The sequence below is a fragment of the Vidua macroura genome, chromosome 9, assembly GCF_024509145.1.
Source record: "Vidua macroura isolate BioBank_ID:100142 chromosome 9, ASM2450914v1, whole genome shotgun sequence".
NCBI lineage: Eukaryota > Metazoa > Chordata > Aves > Passeriformes > Viduidae > Vidua > Vidua macroura.
Genome location: NC_071579.1, coordinates 16,724,666 through 16,738,536, shown reverse-complemented (window position 1 = coordinate 16,738,536; position 13,871 = coordinate 16,724,666). Strand labels below are relative to the sequence as shown.

At 43.3% G+C, this 13,871-nt stretch overlaps 1 protein-coding gene across 2 annotated transcripts in view; it reads right to left on the bottom strand.

Annotated features, from left to right (window-relative positions):
- The window catches only part of ZNF644 (zinc finger protein 644), a 51,529-nt gene extending 48,703 nt beyond the window's left edge, over positions 1–2,826 (bottom strand). For both annotated transcript variants that reach the window (XM_053985736.1, XM_053985735.1), the window contains exon 1: positions 2,761–2,826. The gene's annotated coding sequence lies outside the window, so the exon portion shown is untranslated. The remainder of the gene's footprint in view (positions 1–2,760) is intronic.
- Between the last annotated feature and the right edge of the window lie 11,045 nt (positions 2,827–13,871).

Below are 13,871 nucleotides of genomic sequence, written 5' to 3'. Positions count from 1 at the left end.
CATAACTATTCTGTATTTTCTCCAGTTTTAAGTTCTCAGAGCTTTTAAAAACCTGAAAGGCTTTGAAACTAGTAACTGTGTGTGAGCTTGTGTGTACTTTATTACTATCAAGAATTTTGGTTTTTAGTTCCATTTTCTCCATAAATGACTTGAGAAGGCTTTAATTAAAAAAGTATACACACTAGTAGGCTGTGCTAATACTTGTAAGCTTAAGCACAAACGATTGCTCAAGAAAGTCCACTAACAACCCTTGACTTCAGTGTCCATATGAAATTCAGTTCAAGTCAAAGGCATTGCCATTCTTGTTTAATATCCTGTTTATTCAGCTGCTGATGCTCCTATTTCAATCAATCTTTTTCTGCATTAAATAGCCTCACAAAGATACTCCAAGTGGTCAGTGCTGCCTTCTCCTACCAGCCAGGTCACCTGTTGAGAGTTCAACTACCTTTCTGCATTAAGAACTTGCATACTTTCCTAGGCATACTCCTCCTAGTGCTACTAAGCACAAATCAGACACTGGATTCCATGAAACTTCAAAAAAAAAAAGTCTGAGTAGTACACTCTTGGTTGTTTGGCTGATTTGGTTTTTTTTTGTTTGTTTTACAGTGATATTTGCCCAGGGCTTTTTTAATTAAAAAAAAAAAATCATGCAGACTGAACACAAGAAAAAAATGTATAAAAAAACCAAGTCAAATCTCTTTGGTGGCATTATGGGTGTTTCCCTCTACAAATTTCTCTTCCTTGGGTAGGTCTTTTCAGTAAAAATGAGATCTGTTGGAATGAATACTAGACATCAGAAGAAACTACTCTAAGAAGATATTCTGAAGATTATTAATTTCAATTCTCACTGTAATTATTGTATAACTCTGCACCATATCCCTCTGCAGTTACATTATACAGGTTTGCAACATCAGCTATGACTCTAAGTCAGTGTAACAGGATTGTCACACTGCACTGCTCTTTCATGCACCCTGCTCAAACTCCTCTCCAATAAGAAAATTGCTGCATTTTCTCTGCACCTAAGTGACCCACTAAAAGCTTCCCCAGATTTATCCTGCATTGTCTAGTCAGTCCATTCTTTCTGTCCTCGAATCACCAACATTGCACAAGTCAAGTAGTAAAGAATTCTATACGGAAGATTCACATTAAGTTACCAAAACTCTTAAGCACTTTGCTCTCCACTGTGAAGAATCTTCTCTTTAAAATTTGTTTCATAATTTGAATCAAAAATTATGTTGCAACTTGTATTAAAAACCCTGGCAATTAATTAATGTGTTAATTCATTACTCTATACAACATGAAATGACTTCTCACTCTAAAATCTGGTGCACATTCATTCTTCATATGCGTTTAAAAGCAAAGTTCCATGACATAATCTTCATAATTAAATTATGAGCTGGAAGGGGAGGCAGGAATCAGAATATCACCACAAATGAGGTTTTGCTTAAAGGGCTAGAGCTGTACAGCACCGTTGGAAACCTATTTTGATGTAAAATACTTGTTTTTCATGACCACTTGATTTGTCAGTTTACAGACCACACCACCACGACACAGGTATTGCCAATAGGCTGAAGGTTACACAGAAGCCATAAGAAGAAAAAAAACTTTCTACATATCACACGCGTTTCATTTGTCAAGATGATGCTCATCACTGCAAGCTGGTAACACAAACTTTGTCAGAGAAACCACCGGATCCCGAAGCCCGAACACACGACTTTGGTACCTGAACGGGTAACTTTTCCCTCGCTGTTGTGAACCACCGCTCCCGGAGGGCACACCGGCCAGCCGCGGCGGGCCCGGGACTCGCCAGCCCTTTGTACCCACACCAGGCGTTTCAGAGCCTGTCCGCTTCACGCCAAGAAGGAAGGGAGCGAAGGGGAGGGTGAGGAGCGCACGCTCCCCCTGTCCCAGGACGGCAGCACAACCTTTCCCGGGCCGGCCGCCAGCAAAGGGGGGCAGCGCGGGCGGGACCCGCACCAGGGAGACGCGCGGCGAAGCACAGGCGGCCTCGCGGGACCCGCCGGGGCGGGCGGCGGCAGGGCACGGACGCCTGCAGGACCCCCAGGGTGACCCCGGCCGGCCTCGAGCGACGGCACTGTCCCGCCCGGCCGCCCCCGCCCGCGGGGCATTACCTGGCTCCCGCCGGCCCGGCCCCAGGCCTCGAGCGGCGGCCCCGGATTGCCCGGCTCCTCCGCGCCTGGCAATGGCGGCGGCCCCGCTCCCCCTCCCCGCTCCGCGCTCACTGGCTGCGCCGCTTCATGTGACCGAACAAAACCCTCCTCGACACAGCCCTTTGTGTCCCGCCCGGCCGGGGCACCGGGAACGCCGCTCGTCGGCTCGGGGAGGTGGCGAGAGGCGCTTGTGGGGACCGAGAGAGGCGACAAGGCGGAGTGGAGAAGGAAGGGCCGGTGAGGGCAGCGCCTGCCGCGGCCGCTCGGCCTCCGCCACGCCGCCGCCGCCCCGGCCCCGCCACTTACCGCGGCGCGGGTGGCCGCGGCCGAGCCGCGGTGCCGCACCAGGTCGGAGGCGGCCGCCATGTTCCCGATGCGGCAGGATGGGGCAGAGCCGCCCGCTCCGCCAGCCGCCGCTAGGGCGGGCGGCCGGCCCGGCCCGGCCCGGCTCGGCTCCGCTCCGCTCGGCCCCGGCGCGCGCCCCCCGGCTCGCGGGGCCCTGCGCCTCCCGCTCTCCCCCTTCACTCCGCGGCCGGGCGGGGGCGGCGGGGGCGCGATACAAAAAACTAAATCGTAACGGGAAACTCACGGGCTCGCCGGACTGTGCGTCACGCCGGGGTTACGTCCTGCGCGCGCCGTCGTGATGTCATCGCGCAAGCCTCCCGACCGCCCCGCCGCTCCGCGCGCGGCTGCACGCACACGCACACACGCGCGCACGCGCCCCGCGGTGGGCCAAGGGCGCACGCGCGCGGCATCCCCCCCCCCCACCCCCCCTTCCTCCGCAGGGAGCGCGCGCCCCCTCCGCGCCGCGGCACGCGCGCGCCTTTCCCGCTCCCGTGCGCGGTCCCGCGCGCCCGGAGGGAGTGTCCCCGTCCCCCCCCCGGGCCCGGAGGGAGTGTGTCTGGCTGTCTCCCCCCGGCTCGGAGGGAATGTCCCCCCCCGGGTTCGGAGGGAGTGTCCCCGCGGGCTGCTCCCCAAACGCGCCGGGCGCACAGCGCCGGCTGTCGGCGCGGCCGCCGCCCGGCCTGCGGGCTGCCCTTCCCACAGGCCTGGGAAAGCGGGTGAGGTGCGGCAGGATCTGCGCCGGGGCGCTCCCGAGGCAGCGGAGAGCAGAGGCCGCCTCAGGCTCCGGCTGCTGCGGACGGTGCCGGGGGCGCGGGGAACCTGAGCACAGCGGACACTGCCCGGGGGGCGGGAAGCCACGAGGCGACAAAAAGACGTTCGGTGCCATTCTCTCCTCAGACTAATGCTGCCGAAGCGAACCCCGGCTCACAGAGGGAATTCTCCCGGAGTCACGGGAGAATGCTAAGTGTGTAGAGACTGCTTAGATGAGTTCATTTTTTCCCTTCAGACTTGCTGGGCCCGGGGAATTTCACACTCGAGTGAGAAGCTGATAAAGGCAACGTTAGAGGTGCGAGCGGTGGTCAGCGTGCTCAGGGACACAACAGATGTCAGGAGAGAGGAAGAGGAAAAACACGGCACATGTAATTCAAAAGGGGGAAATAGGTAGAGCCAAGCACTGTCAATCATTCCAGCCTCTATTCCCAGAAAAGTACTGAAGCAAATACTCATACATCTTTAAGTACATGCTTGCTAATGAAGTGATAAGTTACAGCCAACATAGATTTGTCGAAGAAATCACATCGAGCCAAACCCATCCCAAGCTGTGACAGAGTAACAGGCCTTGGATGTGAGAAGCGCTCGGTTGGTTATGGCTTAAGTCAGGTTTTTGACACCATCTCAGAGAAGTCTTAATTGAGCAAGCAAAAGACATAACATAATGAAATTACCGCAGTGGTGCAAAATTACATCAGCAACGTTTCACTGTGACAAACAGCAGGACAGAAAATACGGTTCCTGGAGGTGGGTATGTCATGACTGTGGTCCCAAGTCTAATTATATATGTGACAGAATACAGTTTACATGGATTGGATTTGCCAACAATGCCAAACTGGCAGAGCTGGAAGCGTGTTACAGGACAAGAATTCAAAACCTTCCTGAAAAATAATTGCGGAAATATGAGGCAATTGAATAAATACGAGTGCCAACTTCAACATTTAAGCAGGGAAATAACAATTGCACAATTGCAAGACTGGGAACAGATGAATAAACACCAGGTTTACAGAAAAGGGGCTGGGGATCAGAGTAAATCACAAACTGAACATGCATCAACAATGTCACACCGTTGTGAAAAAAGCTGCAGTACAGAGAGATGCGTAAACAGAACTGTCATATCTAGGACATAGGAAGAATTCCTCGTCTTTAATACTGGTGAAGCCTCATCTGTGTGTTCAGATTTGGCCTCTGCATTTCAAGAAAAATTTCTTTCAAAAACTTCCAGTAGAAGACAGTACAAGGGAGGGGGGGGAGTCACCATTTTAAAAGATGTGACCCTAATTGAAAATAGGAATGTGTGAGATTTTTTAGTCTAGAGAATAAAAGACCATGGGCAGAAAAATCCATTGTTCACTGAGTCTACTGCAGACAAGGCTAAACATAACAGCTTTAAATTGTACTGAGAAATTTCAATTAGACATTAGGAACAGTTCTATTGTGATGCAGATAAATAAAACTGGCATATATTCTCTACAGGATTCTGGAAATGGTATTAATATGGTTTTTAATATTAAGTTAAATATCTATAATGAAATATAGAAGCATTTGACTGCTGTGAAGTAATGGAGGCACACTAGGTAATAATTGTTTTCAGCATAATTTTCTGTAGCTGCAGTTACTATCCAGATACCTAGATAGCTGTTCTGATCCTATTTTTTTCTGACAAAAGCGAATCCCAGAGGCATTTAAACATTTAATGTGTTGTCATGATCTTATGCACAGGTGTAGATATCCCCTTTGGGAGTCTTTGTCATGTTACAATCAGTATAGCTGTGTGGCAACATATGTCACGTGCTCAGCTAATTTGCTAATTTATAAACTTCATACATCACTATAAATTCCACATTTAAAAATAATGTGTGTGTTAGTGCACATGTAACCATCATCTATCACAGCTTTTGCTTTTCTTTGCTTTTTCTCCATGGTACCAGAGGCTAATTTTCCCCAAAATTTAATGGAATTCAGGGGTTTCTCTGGAGCTTGCCAGTCAGGATAAGGCAGTGTGAGTGGTTTATGTTGCGGGACTGAGACCCACCAAACTCAACTCATTAGAGATGACTAAAAGGCCATTAAATAGGCCAATTTTCAATCTCCACTGAGTCAGACTGAATTCAAACTGATAGCCCACAGGCAAAAGGCTATGAATTTCATTAACAGTACCCCAAAGCATTCAGTCCCCTAATGAGTGCTGATATTATTCTTCTGAGAATTAAGCTTGTTTTCTGAAAATATACATTTATAAAATCGAGTTCTAATTATTTTGGAGCTTGTAAGGACAGTTTTTCCACTGCTCTTAAACAAAAGGAACATTATCATTTTGTGCAATCCACAGATTCCTTCTGAGATTCTTACATCATATGTGCTCCATGCTAACCAAAATACAAACAATAAAACTGTGAAAAAGCAAATATTAATATTACCCCATGCTTCTTGCTGAAAATCATATTTTTTATTGCATGCAATCATTTTAAGGTCATCACACTTACTTAATTTAAATATATCTTGTCCCATAGAAGGTAAGATTTAAGGAACAGCAATTCTTGCTTCAATTCTGCAATTAATAACTGAAGGAAATAATAAAATTCCATAAAAGTATTAACTTACAGAAGATGCAGTGTTTTATTACATTTCACATCTATTTGTGAACAAGTAAAATGCTTAGCATAAGAAAACCTGAACTTCAGTTCTAATGCTGCCAAGTCCAATTTATTAATAGTTTAAAGACATCTAGCAATTTTTTAATCTCTCAATTTAATTCTTGATCTAAGAGGCTCTAGTAGATTCTTAAAAATACTTATAATTCACAAAAAAATCCACATTTGGTGTGAATGAATAAAGAACATAAATGCAATATTTAATGAAAATGGCACTGTGGTAAAAGATTATGTCCAGTAGTGTCAGAAGTCTTTTTTGATTTTTATTTCCATTTCTGTTGCCATTTATAGTATGTGAAAAGTAGATTATCTTAAAGATTGCATGATAGATTAAGAAGACTTGAGAAATAGACACAAAATGACACAAAATTGGGATTGTATGTCTGCACAAAATAGAAACTTTAGGACCAGTGAAGCATTCTAATGTCAGTAAAAGAACATGTATGGCCAGTAAAGAACCACACAATAGGATCCTTGAAAGTCAAGCCAGATACTGCAGAGCTGACTTTCAGTTTGCAGGAATTCTGGCTGTGTCCTGTATTATTTCTCCATCAATGCAGACAAGGCCCAATAATGGTTAAAACAGCATTTGAAAATCTCTTGAGAGAATGATGCTCCTACTTCCTCCTGATCTTCAACATGGCTATAAAAAGCTTAAACCAAGGCAGGTTCTTTCAAGTTAGCAGCGAAGTATGATTAACTGGAACCAATTTAGAAACTGTTTCTTCATATAAACGTTTTTGTAGCTGAAGCTGCAGAGGGAGAGTTGGAAAATGTTTAAGCTGAAGCATTTTGAATGAAAGAAGACTGCAAATGCCTCCTTGTAACACATAGCAAAATCCCAAATGCCTGGAGGGAAAAACTTTTTAATGATAATTTCGTACATTTATATAGCACCTTTAATTCCCTAGGACCCCAAGCACTTCATTAACTCTATGCAAAAAGCTTCACCATGGAAATATAGCCACTATATGCATCATTCCTTGAAAATTCCGTATTTAGTTGACATATATTCTGGTTATCCTGTGTACAGCAAACAAAACAACAACAGATAAAATATTAAGCTATATAATTTTGAGTTATAGAACAATTTAAGGCTGTATAGTTTACAAAATGCTATCTTGTAATGGATAAATCATATCTAGCCCATTAATTTTCCTTCTCCATTTACTATTTTAATCTCATCTTTATACCATAGCCCTTGGTAGAAAATGATGTCTTCCATAACATTTTCAAAATTGGAATGATTCTTGATGTCTGAATTTCAGACAAAAATGGTCTCTATAGGAAAAAGTAACATCTTTTATGAAATACACTACTACAGTCTGAAAAAGTACAGTTTTTGAGTAGCTCAGATATAGTGATGGGATTTTTTTTAAGGTGAGATGGTTGTACTAATAAAAACCCTTATCTGTATGTATAAAGTTTGTCTTGTCTTTGCCTTTAGACCCTTGTAACTACAAAAACAAGCACACAGAAACAAGATATGAAAGATATCTGTGTTTCATTGATCAGAGTTTTTCTTTACACTCTTCAGAGATGCTTCTGGTTTCTTAGCTTTCTTACAATGAAATAATGCTGATTTCACTAATATCCACAAATTTAGGAACTCAATGTACTGGTTGTTTCAACAAACAGTAATCAACATTATTTCAACTGAAATATAAGAAGAACTAATAAAATCATTATTTGGAGCAGTTTGATTTATTTCAACATTGTAAAAACAAAAAGGGGGAAGGTGACTTTTCCTAATATTTTTTTGCTACTTGAGTTGTTGATTCATGTTTTGCTGGCTTGTTTCACAGGCCTTTTTGAGATACAGTTGTCAATGTTAATTAAAGAGGATAGTCTCGTCTATTTTTCAGACAGAACAAAAAAAAAATTTTATTTATAAATTTAGTCTCTGCCATAATTTGCTAGCTAGTCTCTGCTAGTCATCTTTGTCAATATGAATTAAACTGTTAAAATTACCATTAAAATAATAAGAGAGCAGTAAGAGCATATAGGTAAAATTAAAACCATTAACCATTAAACTTATGTCTCTCTTAACAGTGATCCCAAGATAAGGTTAGTCCTGAAATAAAGTATTTTGCAACAGAAGGGTGTTTAGACAGCGTGCCTAGGGAAACATCACTGCTTGGCACTGTGGATGGCCTTCAGAACTGTCCTACTGTTGTGTGTTTGACATCTCGAGAAGATTGCTCAATTACCTAATAAAGACAACTGCCACTGTTTTCTCACTGCTCAGCTTCTGTCCATAGGCAGTGGTACGAAAATTTCCGTGTCTGTTGCTCAGACCTGCTCCCCTTGGCTAGGCCTGTGCTTGCAATTACAAACCAGCTTTTGTCAGGACAGCAGCCCCTTCCCAGCTTCCCACAGTCGTCTCCTGTTCTCAGTCTCACCACTGTGGAGTGTTCCTGTCATCTGCCACTGCTCAGAGGGGAGCTGCTGCTGGGGCAGCACTGCCTGCCTGGCACACCAGGCTCCATTCTTAGCTGTTCCACAGGTACCACCACAGTAAACATTATCAATTACAAATCCTGGATTAATTATCGATAGTCATTAATTAACCTTAGCCCTTATGCTTATTTTATTTCATCAGGTGGTATTCTAATTCATTCTCCATTAAAAAGACAATAGCTAAGCCTACATCTGTGTTCCCCTTCAGGAGAATCTGCCATCTCTCTTCTCACATCTGAGTTACTGAGCTCAAGTCTCACAGAATTCAAAGATCACAAGAAAGCAGATTAGTGTAGGAAAATATCACCATACATTATAACACTGACATTCTTAAAAACAATGCATTGCCTTGGAGAGTTGCCATTTGCATCACACACAGGAAGCATTAATATATGAAAATATGCTATGAGCAATGAAACCATAACAGGTTGCTTCCTGAATCTGTTAATTATAATTTAGTGTGAGAGGAAGAAAGCAGTGGCAATAAACTGGCCTTCAATAGATGATGGAAAAGGACCTAGATCTAATAGGTATAAATTATCATAGCTCTGCTTAACTGATGATTCAGTTCACATTAGTGCCAAAATGATACACAGGGAGAAGACAGAAATAGTAATTTTAAGATCCTTGTTTCAAGTGTCACACTGGTAGCCTTAACATCCCCCTGCAGAGGCCACAGCACAAATGAATCCAGCTCCTACAACTATGGGCCACGTGCCGGACCTTTGCCACGACTGCTATGCTGGCAGAGCGCTAGTGACAAGAGGGAAACTGCACTAGGCCTGAGAGTGTCACGTTCTGTCTCCTTCAAGGTGTGTCACCCCACTTCCCAAATCCACCTCTGTGACTAGCATCAGGCTCACACCGATGGCTGCAGCACATATTAGAGACCAGAACAATGTCAATGTGGAGAATTAGTGACAAGAATCCTTTCAGGCACACTCCATCTCCAAAGTTGTGAGTTTTCTATGTCCAGTGAGGGACACAGGTGGCACAACACAGGGAAGTCACCTCCCTCAGACAAAGGGAGGCAACCATTTAAACACCCATTTCAACACCCTCCCCAAAAAGAAAAGGCTTTGCTAGCCAACCCCCACCACTTCCGTACTTCAAAGTCATCTGGCCAGATGGAACCCAGGACAAAGATCCAAGTGAAGACATCTTCACCAAAACCCTCTGCCTTAAGAAGCAAGTTCCATATGTTTTAGCAGCACTTGAAAAATGAACAGTGTCTCTCGGTCGTCAAAATCATTGCCAGGCAGGATTTCAAACTGCCTTGTCTTCCCTGCAATTTCCTACTCTTCTGCCTGGTAAGCAATTGCTACATCAGCAATTCTGATTTCTCTCATCGTTCCATGGACATACAGACCTTCCTGTCCTTATGCTTGATATAATTACAAAAAGCTTTATTATTGTTTGTAAAGTGCCAGAGATTTGTGTATGGGAAGACACAGCAATCGCTTTTAAAGAAGAAGTAAAGAAAGCAAAAAAACCATTTTACCACGATTAATGTGGAAGTACTGTGGATCTTATTTTGTGTTTAGGTAAGATCACAGCAGCAGAAAGTCTGTTTGATATGCCATACGTTCTGTTTGTTTCTTAATTGTAAGGAGTTTGGTTTTGATCAAGACAATTAATTATGAATATACCTGAGTTTTCTAACATGAGGGATAAAGCTTTAAAAAAACTACAAAAGCTTTTTTAGACTATATTTTAGTGTATGGATAAGTGTATATCTTCAGGGCATAAAAGGAGACATCTTTGTCATTGAATCCTGAAAAGAAGGAGGGGGGGAACTACATGAAATTGTGATAGTTCTACACAGTCTGAGTTAATATGCAATTGTGAAAAATTATTTGTTAAATTTTGTGGTTGTACAGAATCGGTATATGGCATGGTTTGTTAACAAAAAAGACAAGACAAAGGTACAACCTAGGGTTATTATAATGACAGCACTGTTACCCAGTAACTTTTTCCTTTCCAACCTCCCTGCCAATACCTTTTTATGCCAAAGGAAGAGGAACATCTCAGCTCCTCACTTTGACCTATATCCATTACCACTCATCACTAAAAAAGTATCTTCAGTGCAATGATCAAAAGCTATATTAAAACTTTTGCCTCTCTTTTCCATCCAGTATTTCCATATCACATCCCACTTAAACTCTCAGGTGAATTATTTTGAACGGCAGTTCATGTGCCATTATCTCATTCAGGAAATGCTGTCAGGTTTGGGATTTGCAGGCAGATCTTGTATTATACCACTACTGGTTTTAGTGTGAAGCTCATACGAACATAAAGTGTCTCATTATAAGCTCATTGAAATAACTGCAAAGACTTTAATAAGCTTTCAACCAGGCTCTGGTTGAAATTCTAGCACTAATTTTCCTACTAACAAAAATCTAAGTATTTAAAATAACTGTAAAATAGTTATTTCAGTATCCTGGAATGCAGCCTGAGTAGTAGTTTCTCAGACAAAAGAATGAGTGAGGAAACTTAAAAGAACAGTCAAGTTCAGTTTTACAATTTGTCCCAGTTTCACAGGCCTTGGCTCTGGGTTCCAACAAAGTGTGTGGAAAGGGACTCAGATAAAGCTTTGGAAGTGTATTTTTAGTTAGATTGTGCAGGTAATTCATAGAGTAAAAATGGGGTATCTATAAAAGCAGAAATAGTCAGCAGAGTAGTGTAATTTTGGGAATTTCAACAGAAGAAGCTATATCTGAACACTCAGGAAGCACCCAGATCTGTCTATTAGTGTGTCAAACGTGTCCCTCTAATTCCATCCCAAGCATATTAGAATTTCTTCTTAAGACATTATGTGTGTGTATTGTCATTCAAATATACCTCTAGCTTTTACTTACTACATTTATATTGTACTCTAAAACATCATAGAAGTTTTTACTTTATCTGCACAAAAAAGAATCCTGATTTTGAATTTTAACAGGAGCCAGATAATGGCAGTTTAATATTTCATGTAGATGTCTTAATCAGCAAGTCATTTAACCCAATCCATGTAAGCGAGTACTTTTTAAAAGATCCCATTTACAAATAAGCAATAACAATGTTTTGTCACATTTTTTTCAATTACGCTTTCCAAAAGAGGAGGGTGTCATCTCATTTGTGATAGTTTTAGGAAGCGGAGCTCTCCACAGTGACTGTTAAAATGGCACATGCTGGGGAAAACAGTGCTTATTAGGATTAATTTAAGACAATGGGTACTCACTAAGCCTGAATTGTATATGATCACTTCCACCATTAATGCATTACAGTTTATCTCATCCTTTAAAAAGAAATAATTCTATATTGAGAATTCCTTTTTTTCCCCTGACAGAGCTGACAGAACTTAAATCTCAGGCCCAAGGGAGGAGAGCAGTGGCTCGAGGCACACAGCCCTCCTGTGCTGCAGCAGGACACTGCAGAGGGCAGTTCAGGCCAGCAAGGGCTACAAGGAACAGTGACAGCCCATCCTTTCAGGAGTTTCAAGTGGTAGGTTGTGGAAAATTAATGATGCCTGACTGTCAAAGCTTGTGTTGATCAAACAGCTCTGCAGAGAGCAGAGAGGCTGAAAACGCCCTCTGAGAACACATCCTGCTTTTGCTGCATAGGACCCAGAAACAGGAGATCATAATGCTTCATAGCAGTTCAGGGAGCTGATAGCTGGTGTTAACAAGAGGCCCAGGATGGAAACGAGGGTGAACATTCAGGACACAGAGCCACCATTTCTAACCCCAGGCGTACGTGAACTCTGGCCCCTTTGTACCTCTTGTGCCACAAAGGGTCACTGTGAAATACAGCCTGGGGCAGCAGCGAGTTGGGAGCTCCTGAATGCAGAGAGGTTGGGAATCAAGGTAGGGCAACCACAACACGTGCACAGGGCTGGCTTGTAGGTACCTCTATCCCATAGCAGCAGGATACCACGTGAAGCCTTTCCAGTACTCACATGACAGTACCCACATACCACATACAACCCACAACCTACACACCCCTACCTTTATGTTAAAAACCTCATCCATGGCCAGCCTTCTGACCCTGCTGCAGCAGCCAGTTGGTGTTCTCCCTGAGATGGTGAGCACCTCTGTGGTCCCTCAGTTCATTCTGAGATGACCCACTCAGGTTTTCACTTCAGAAACAAAATCTGTAGTGCTCTCTCCTTTTGCTTTGCAATCAATTTAGAGAAGGAGGGGTCACTGTTCCTTCTGGGAAGGAAGATAGCTGATCCTTCTCTGGGTTAACAGATGCAGAAAAGGCTTGGCTTGTAGCTGTGGCCTCCCAAACATGGAAGAAGACTGTGAGAAGCCCGCAGTGTTTGCAGATGGCAGCCCAGGGCCAGGTGGAGGGGTAATGAAGAACACATCACTGTTAAGCAGAGGGCCACATGGCCAGCTGGTGCTGAACAGGTGTGGCACACACACAGGTGCAGAGCTGCAGTGTAAAGACTAAGCCACATGGCTCTGTTGGACAGGTATGGGGGTGCTTCAGGGAAAGTCACTTAGTGGAGGTGATCTAGATTCTATGCATGTTGGGGGGAAATGGAGAAGGTTTCTGAGTAATTTTCCTGTAGCATCCCAGCTGGAGCACTCCCAGGGAGTCCCAGAGGGCACATGATGCTCAGGCAACACAGCCTTAATGGTAACACAGGAGCACTTTTACTGGACAGAAGGACAAAACTATTTGGCCTGCTTACATCTGGCAGTTCTTTTGTTCTTAGAAGATGAGGATATTTTACTTGCAGGGAGGGGAGGCTGACTGAACAAGTCCCATTTCTCAGCAGGAGCAGGAAAATTAAATGGCTTGGGGAGTACCCCACTGGAAATGTAATGTGAGTGATTACCTGTGCACCTAAAAGGAAAAATAACCTAATATAAAATGTAGTATGTATCAACCTCAACTTAAAATGCCTCCTAGCTATGGGATCTCAAAAAAATCCCACAAACTCAAGCCCTGAGTTTCATTTAATTTAAAAATTTAATTTTTTTTTTCCTTACACTGGGCTGGGTTTGAAAAGAAACTAGAAAAAGGAACTACCACAAAAGAACTTGTAGAAGACCCCAAAATTTCTCCTTATTTTATATTTTACTTCAATGGAACTTTAAATGTAAGAAGACTAGACTGGTCGAGATTTGATCATTCTTTTCCAAAGCCTGGGAGACTTGCAGGAGTGCCTGCGCTTTACATTCTGCTTCATGGGAATGTTATTTTGATTTTTATTTTACTAGTATTTAAAAGCACTTACTAGAAGTTCCTGCAGCTGTTTGGCCACATAATAACAGCCAGCCTCTAATTCCTCATGCACGGCACTCAGCATGGTATAATCAGAAAAAAGGCCCCAAACCTGATCCTGCATTCTAATAAGTGTGCGTGTCACTTTGTAGGAGATCAGAATCCTGTCCAAATTCTGCGAAATCTAACAGAATAACAGTTGCCAAATGACAAAACCTATCAGAAGACACAGAGTAAACAGGCACATCTTTGT